This window comes from Sylvia atricapilla, chromosome 24, assembly GCF_009819655.1.
Source record: "Sylvia atricapilla isolate bSylAtr1 chromosome 24, bSylAtr1.pri, whole genome shotgun sequence".
In the NCBI taxonomy this organism is placed as follows: Eukaryota; Metazoa; Chordata; class Aves; order Passeriformes; family Sylviidae; genus Sylvia; species Sylvia atricapilla.
The window spans coordinates 892,407-900,941 of record NC_089163.1 but is presented as its reverse complement, the minus strand read 5'-3'; positions in this window follow the sequence as shown (position 1 = coordinate 900,941).

The following is an 8,535-nucleotide window of genomic DNA, read 5'->3' as shown; positions in this document are numbered from 1 at the left end:
GCCCCCCAGATCTCTTCCTTGGCAGTTTCTGAGTCACAAAGGGCTGTTCTCTGGGGACAGCTGAGTTTTGTGTGGGTGAAGAGAGGCCAGCAGAGCCCTGGCTGCTCAGCCCTCTGCAGCTGCCAGCAGCTCACACCTTCCCTGGGAGACACCTGGAGAGATCCCCAGCCAGGAGCTCCCCGTGTCCCCTCCCCGTGTCCCCTCCCCGTGTCCCCTCCCCGTGTCCCCTCCCCGTGTCCCCTCGCTGTGTCCCCTCCCCCGTGTCCCCTCCCCTGTATCCCCTCCCCTGTGTCCCCTCCCCGTGTCCCCTCCCCGTGTCCCCTCGCTGTGTCCCCTCCCCGTGTCCCCTCCCCGTGTCCCCTCCCTGTGTCCCCCTTCCCCCTGGGCAGAGCCATGTCCCAGTGTGACACCCCAATCCCAGTGTGACACCCCAATGTGACACCCCAGTGTGACATCCCAGCTCCCAGCCTGTCACCAGGCCACTGTCCCCATCACAGCCCCGAGCCCCAGGTGTAATTATTGAATAATGGTGTAAAAGCCCCAAATCTGCTCTGACGTGGCAGTTTACCACGTCCCCAACGCTGTCACACAGCTGACAGCCAGGAATAAAACACTGGCGTCTCTGGCATTTTTTATTACTTTTAATCTGCTGCTTCTTTTTTTGTTTTCTCTCTCTCTTTTTTTTTTTCTTTTTTTTTTTTTTTTTTTTTTTTGTGTTACTGAAAATTTAAATTATAATGGTATGCTTCACTTAAAGAAAGTATCCATAGCAACAGCAACATCTAAATTATTGCAGGCTGATCACTTCCCTGCTGGAGTCACATCACTCTGCCTTTCAAAGGCACTCCCAGAGGTGCAGGATTTTAATAGAGGGTTTTGTTTTTTTTTCTTAAACCATTTTTTATTTTTTTTTGCAAATAAACAATTGAACACACAGCACCGATGTGATACCTACAGAAAGGTCCAAAGTGAGCAAGCACCAGCTCAGTTTTGCTGCTCAGAGAGGAGGAGCTCCAGGCTTGCTGTTGAATCAGAGACTTTCTCCTCTGAGTCAGTGGTTATTCCCTGTGAAACTGCAGGATTTCTGTCCAGTTCAGCTGCTGGAAATTCTCCTGGCCCGGGGGAAGATCACTGAGCCTGCAGCATCAGGAACATCCTGCTCTGGCTCCCAGCTGGGCACGGGGTTATTGCTGTTTTATTCTTTCCAAATTCCTACTCGATGGGACAGAAGGGGAACCGGGTTAAAGCTCAAAGAGATGGGATTAGATGAAATATCGGGGAGCAATCCTTCCCTGGGAGGGAGGGGAGGCACAGGGTGCCCCTGGACCCCTGGCAGTGCCCAAGGCCGGGCTGGGGCCCTGGGATAGGGAAAGGTCTCTGCCCAGGGCTGGGGTGGGAATTGGATCATTTCTAAGGTCTCCTCCTGCCCAAACCATTCCATGATCCCCCAGAAAACAGCTCCAACAGCTGCCAGGGGTGAGAGAACACCCAGGTATTTTATTTCCATCATCAGGGAGTTTGGGCTGAAGCAGCTACAGCTTCCCACCCTCTAAAACACTTCCTTCCCTCCCCTCAGGGCCAAAGCCCGAGTGATGCACGCCCTGAGCTGTCAAACGTGAGAAACAAACTCGCTGGAGGAAACAGACTTTTTTATTTTCCCCTCTAAATCCCAATCTCAATTATAGAAATCAAATGCGTCATCTGGATCAATAGCAGGTTGAGATTGCTCAGCCAGGAAGGGTTTGGATATAAAAAGCTGCAGCTGAGAGGCTCCTGTGAGCTCCTGTGTCAGTGTGGAGTGATGCCACTGAGGCGTTTGCAGCATCCCCTGGGCAGCTCAGGGCAGGAGCAGAGCTTGGATCAGTGTCCTGCTGTGCAGGAACAGCATCCCGAGCCCAGGCAGGGCTCACCGGGGGCAGGAGCAGCAGGGATTTTCTCTCTCACGTCCTTTGGTCGCCTGTGGAACATCCCCAGGCCTCTGCCACTCAGAGAACCTGCAGATGCCAGGGGAACGAGGCAGGGAAAAACCCACACGGAGGATTTCTGATCATTTCACCTTCACAGGACAAGAGGTGCTGGGCAGAGGAGTGGCTGTGGCTCAGCCAGCCCCAAGGGAAAGGTTCAAACCGGGGGAAATGTGTCAGAATCCTTTGGGTGGTTTGGTTTGCTAAGGAAGGCTGCAGGGGGCTCCATGGAAAAGGAGGAGGATGGGGTTATCGGTGACAGGAGCAGGTCCCTCTCCTCCCAGCGACTTTCACAGCAACTTGGCCTCACCTGTGAGTTAAAAACAGGGCACAGAAGGTGGGTGGTTGAGGAGGGATGAGAATGATGCAAAAAATGTGCTGGACCTGCAGATCCGGCTCAGGTTTGAGAATCACAGCTCCTGTGAAATCACCTCTAATAAAGGGGCTGTGACAGGAACCTGTAATTTCGTGGTCGGTGCATGAGGCAGAGGATGATCCAGCTGACTCTGGCAGAGCTTTATTTGGGGCCGTGGTTCTGCTGGAGTCAGGGATATTTCCTGAGCACCCAGGAACTGGGAGCCCTGAGCTGCAGGGCCGGGCTCAGCTCCCTCCCACGTCAGGTCAGGTGTTCCCCTCCACAGCTGGAGCCACAGCTTCCCCAAATCCTCACCTTCCCACCTCCCACAGGAACCAGATAATTCCTATTCCCACCTCTCAGACGAACCAGATAAATCCTCCTTCCCACCTCCCAGAGGAACCAGATAATTCCTGTTCCCACCTCCCAGAGGAACCAGGTAAATCCCAAAGCCAGGGCTGCAGCTCTGGGAGGGTTTGTCACCCACAGTGTGTCTGTGGGATGGGGCTGTGCTGCTCTCTGGGGATTTGCCTCTTAAACCGGGCCAGGTTTGATCCTTTGCACTTATATTTGAGGTTCTGATGGCTCCATGAGAGTTTTGGGGGGCAGCAGGTTGGCAAAATGTGACTGTGTGTGAAAAGAGCCAGGGCTGGGCAGGAGGAGCTTTGCTTTCAGGGCTGTGAGAAGCTAGGACTGGTTTGGTTTGGTTTTTCCTGCTGGTTAAGCACCGTGGTGTAGATCAGGGTGAAATTGGGGAAGGTCTGTCAGAATGTGGGTCACCCAGCCGAGCCCCTGATGTCCCCCCCGGGGCCCTGGTGTCACCCTGGTGTGAAAAAACAAGTTTTGCTTTCTTAGCAGATTTTAAGACCAAGGTTTAACGCTATAAAAAGAAGGCAATTAGGAGACAGCCAGTGAAGCCAGACACCCATCCGTGGCTCTGGGCAGGGGCTGGGTACCTGCCGAGGGCCAGGAGCAGCCCGGGGCTGTCCCCGTGTCACCTCCGCGGTCCCTCGGGGGCAGTCCCTGTCCCGGCACGGCTCCTGCCGCTCAGATGTCACCCGTTCCGTGTCTTCGGAGTGATAAAACGCCCTCAGAGGCCGGGGACGGGCCAGGAGCCGGGAATTGTCGGGGCTGAGCATCCCAACCCGCTCCGAGCCGTGCTAAAGCTCCTTTAAACCGCTCCAGAGGCGCCTGGCGCCGGGAGCCGGGGCTGTCTCTGCCCCGGGAGCGAAAACACAGCACAACCCGCACAGCAGCTCCTGGCTGCGTCAGGATCAGCGCCGGGAGAACCATCCTCAGCATCTGCTGGGCTTTTCCACGCCTGGCTCCGGGTGTCACCTCTCAACAGCCGTGCTGAGCTCCGGGCTGTCACCGGGGCCACGCTCCGCTCTCCAACGTGCTTTATAAAAATCATTTATTCTCTCTGAAAGGGCCGGCGCTCCCTCCCAGCCTAACCAAGGCGCAAAACTCCTTTTAAAGAGCAAAGAGGTGGCAGCTGCCCGCAGAGAAGTGTCCCCCCGAGTGTCCCCGGTGTCACCAGCCCCTGGCTCTCCCGGCTCCGGGCTCCCTGCGCCCTCCAGGGCTCTGGGCAGAGGCTGTTCGCAGGCTGAAATTCCTCCTCCTTTCTCTCTCCCATCGCTCGGAGGCAGCGGCGGGCTGCTGGAGGATGAAATGGGAAAAGCCCCGAGCAAGCTGAGGGGAAAATCTCTGGAAATGAGCGAGGCTTTAAAAGGCTGAGCTGGGTTTGCCCGGGGCCGTGCTCCGCTGGGCTCGGCAGGGTCCTGCCTTTGGGACGGAGGGATGGATGCTGGAGGGATGGATGCTGGAGGGATGGATGCTGGAGGGATGGATGACGGAGGGATGGATGACGGAGGGATGGATGACGGAGGGATGGATGACGGAGGGATGGATGACGGAGGGATGGATGACGGAGGGATGGATGACGGAGGGATGGATGACGGAGGGATGGATGACGGAGGGATGGATGACGGAGGGATGGATGACGGAGGGATGGATGACGGAGGGATGGATGCTGGAGGGATGGATGCTGCAGCTCCATCAGCCGCACAGATGGAGTCCCAAACGCTGTGTCACAGCGCAGGGCTGTCCCCGAGGGCCACCACGGGCTCACTGACAAGTGGGAACAGCCACAGAGCACGGAGCTCAGACGTGCCGAGGTGACATCGCTGCTCCCTCCCATCCCAGCCGCCTGAAAAGGAGCGATTCCAGCCTCGCTCCGTCCTGCTCAGCATTCCCTGTGCCCAGGGGGGCTCAGCCTGTCCCCGGGCTCTCTGTCCCCACAGAGCCCCTAAAGCCGGGGAAAATCAGCAGAAGGATGTTGGCATTGCCCCACCGCTGCACCAGGAGGCTCCTCACCTCTCACCAAGGAATTTTGGGGTTTTTTTCTTTTTTTCCTTCCCAAAGCCAGGACAGAAGGACACAGCGCTGAGGCTTTAATTCCCTTCCCGCAGGACTCCTCAGTCCCTCTCCTCCTCTCTCGCATTCCTGAGAGCTGGCAGGTATTTTGCTAATCCTGTAATTGTTGTTTTCTGCCTTGCAGCCTGGGCAGAGCCTTTTCTATCTGCACACAGCCCTCGGAGCCAGCAGCACCGACACCTCCTGTCCCCGTGGTTTTGGGCACTGCTGTGAGCTCCCCCGGACACGGGGTGGGGACAGCGATGGGCCCCTGAGGAGGATTTGGGTGAGGAGCCAAAAAAGGTATTTTTGTTTTTTTTTTTTTTTTTTCCTGTGTGCAGTTTTAAAGGCGGAAAAAGGGAAGATGAAACCCGAGCGCTCTGCGGGTGCCTGGAGGCGATTTGGCATTTCAAGGGATCCCGCGGAGGGATGAGTCTGAGCCGGGAGCACACGGACACTCCGGGGAGGGAAAACATCTCCCTCTTTCACAGCAGCGCCATCAAATTGTTCCGATTTCTACTGACCCAGGAAAAAGCGAAAGGCCGCTGAGGACATTTCTGAAGGGACCTGGAGGATGAAAACCCCTCGCCCAGCAGCAGCAGAGGCTGTAAAGGGGCTGTAAAGGACCACAGTGAGGTTCTGGGTGATGCTGGAGGAGAAAACTCCTCTGTGAGAGGAGGGCAGAGCCCAGGGCTGGTGCTGAGGCAGGCTGTGGCTGTGTCACAGGAGCACACACTGGGACACCAGTGGGACACCAGCCTGGCAAAATGACAGCGATCCCACGCTGACCTCCGCAGGCTGTGGTTAAATATAGTGCAGACGGTGATTCATCCCAGCCGGGCTGGGAGTGACCCGCTCCTCAGGTCGGGACAGATGAACCTCGCCCTCAAGGTGACTGAAAAGTTATTTTGGGCTGCAGAGAAACCCTCTCCTTATTTCCGTGCTCGCCAGGGAGCTGCTGCAGCCCAGCAGAAGGGGTTTGGCCTCACAGGGGGATTTGAGAAAAGCTGGGTTGGTTTTGCTTTCCCCAAGTCCCTCCCTGATTCATCCTCGGGTCTGCTTTGCCTGAGCTGCATTTCCTGACAGGTGAAGTCTGGGGCTGAAAAATTATTCTTAGACCTTTCCCACTTGGGATCTTATTTCTGAAGGCATCTAAAATTGGCTGTTGCTCCACATTCACCAGAGCGAACTCACGGCTCTCCTCTGGCCCTCTCCTTCTTAAAGGAGGGCAAAATGGAACACGGGCGTTCTGATGAGGCTGATTTTAATGAAAAAAAAAACAACCAACAGGAAAAAAAAGCTGCAGCCTGCTCCATTAGTCACCTGGTGCTACAGGAAAGCAATAAACTAGAAATGTTCCTGCTCTCTCCTCCGTGCACCTTCTGTTGTGTTTCTGTTTTTGTACCATTCTTCAGCGTCTCTGGTATTTTCCCCGGAACACAGGAGGTAAGATTGCTGAGACGGAGACCTTTACCATAATTAAGCAAGGTTCCTCCTCTTGTGAGAGCTCGTTCCTACACAATTCCTCAGATGTGAATGGAGGTTTTTTTCCCCCTTTTCTGGGGTAGAACAGGAGTCTGGCTGAGGCGATGGGGTTTGCGTTGTGCAAACCTCTCTCCTGCCTGCAGAGAACTGTTGGAACTCTCAGCAAGACTCCTGTGCATCCCTAAGTGTGACTCTTAATCCAGATAATTAATATCTCGTATGTAGCAATGTGGAGTTGGAAGCAAAGCAGCCAGGCTGCAGATCAGTGTGTGATGACTCCTCTGAATTCAGAGTCTGGGGGGGACCCAATATCCCATTTTCTGTGGTGTGGATGTGACTGGAGCGTTTCTGCAGCTTTAGGTGAGGCAGCTGCTCTGTCCTCTCACTCCTGGCTGCCACAGAGGGGGCTCAGGAGCCCCTTTTCTGCAGGTTTAGCTCACTGAAATTCTCTAGATGAAACCAGGGCAAACCCCACTTGGAGTTCATCCATTTCTGCAACTTCCAGCGTGCAGAATTCCTCCTTGGTAACACAGCGTGGTCAAGAGGGGCTGGTTTGAAGGAGGAGGAGATAGATATTCTTTGGAGCAGCCTTTGTTCAGCTCCATCTCTCCCACTTTGCCCCTCAGTTCCCCAAACCCTGTGCAGGTGGTGCCCCGGGCTGTGCTGGCCGAACTCCTCTGGGTTCTCCCCGCCCGGGTGACACTGCTGTCCCAGCTGGATCACTGTCACAGCTCAGCCTTTTGGGGTTTTGTTGGGATAATTCCTCCCCAAACAAGAGCGGCAATCCCCCAGGCCGTGGTTTAAGCTGCTCCTTCAGTGACTCCTCAATCCGCGGCCAGGGAGCAGAAAACGAGCTGCTTTAATCAGCCGGGCTCCTCCGCAGCCTCCTGCCCTCCGCTCGCGTTTCCAAAGCCTCGCAACAATCGATAGCACACCGCTTTCTCCTGGCCTGAGTCATCGCAGGCCAGCACGGATGGATTTGCTCGTTCTCCCCGCGCTGGGGATGAGTTTCGGGCCGGTGTTTGCACAGCGGCTCAGCCAGGTTTAAATAAATGTCTGATCTGCTCCCGGCCAGATAAACCAGGGGCAGCCGCAGCGGGCCCGGAACATGAAATAAGAGCATCTTTGCTGCTCGGAGGGGAGAGGAACAGCAGCTTTGGGAGCTCCATCCTCGCCCAGGCAGCTCCTGCGGGAGCACGGCTGAGGAGGGACCCACGGCACAGGTGAGGAGGGCAGGTGAGAGCCACGCCGGCGGCAGCCCGAGGGCAGGGGGGTGCGGAGAGCGGAGCCACAGCCCGGCAGTGTCACTCGTCACTCCTGGTTGTGCCCGGCAGTGTCACTCGTCACTCCTGGTTGTGCCCGGCAGTGTCACTTGTCACTCCTGGTTGTGCCCGGCAGTGTCACTTGTCACTCCTGGTTGTGCCAGCGCCGTGCTCGGTCAGGATTGTGCAGCCCCGGCAGCCAGGTTAGGATTAGGGAAGGGTCCCTTCCCTCCAGCCGGGAGAGGAGAGGATCCCTTCCCTTTCCTCACAGGAGCTCCTTGTCACCTCCCGCACTTTGCAGTGGCTCTCAGCAGCGGTTCGGTGGCCGCTTTACCCGGGGCTGCCCCTGTTTCAGGGTGTGTTCACCATCCCTTTCTGCGGCAGGGGAATAAGGCTGGTTCTTGGGTGGGTTTCCTTTTTCCTCCTTCTTTTCCCTTCTCTCCTGTGCCTTCCCCTCTCCCCCTTTTCCCTCCCCATCCCTGAGCCTGTTTCCCATCTGCCTGCTCCATCCTTTCCCGGCTCTGATGCCCAAAAATCCGCGGCTGGAACCATTCCAGGAGGCACAGAGGCTTTCTGGAGTGCTGTTCCAGCACTGGGATTCAGCCCACAGCCAGGAGTGTTTTCTCTGTGAGAGAAATAAACATCTTTAAAAGATGGTCTGGAGGCTCGAGCGCAATTATTGGGCCTAACTCCCTTGCCCTGAGTGTTATCTATCACTCTGTAGTTTGCTTCCTCGCAGAAAGGTGGATATTAAATTCTATTTTTCTTATGCCCATAAAAAAAAAAGAAAGAAAGTAATTTTCTCTAAATTATTTCTTCCAGAGCTGCTAAAAAAATCAAGAATCATAATGCAGCAGGACCCCCATTTCCCCAGTAATTACACTCTGCCTCCTAACTCCTTCAACACCAATTTCTCAATTTATTTGGTTTCTATCTGGAGCTGCAGTCACAGCCAGAGCTGGGCCCTATCTTATTATTGCACAGACAAAATTGTTTTTAAAATGTAATTAAACATTTACCTTGAAGACAATGTTTTGTCTTCTTTAAGAAGCGT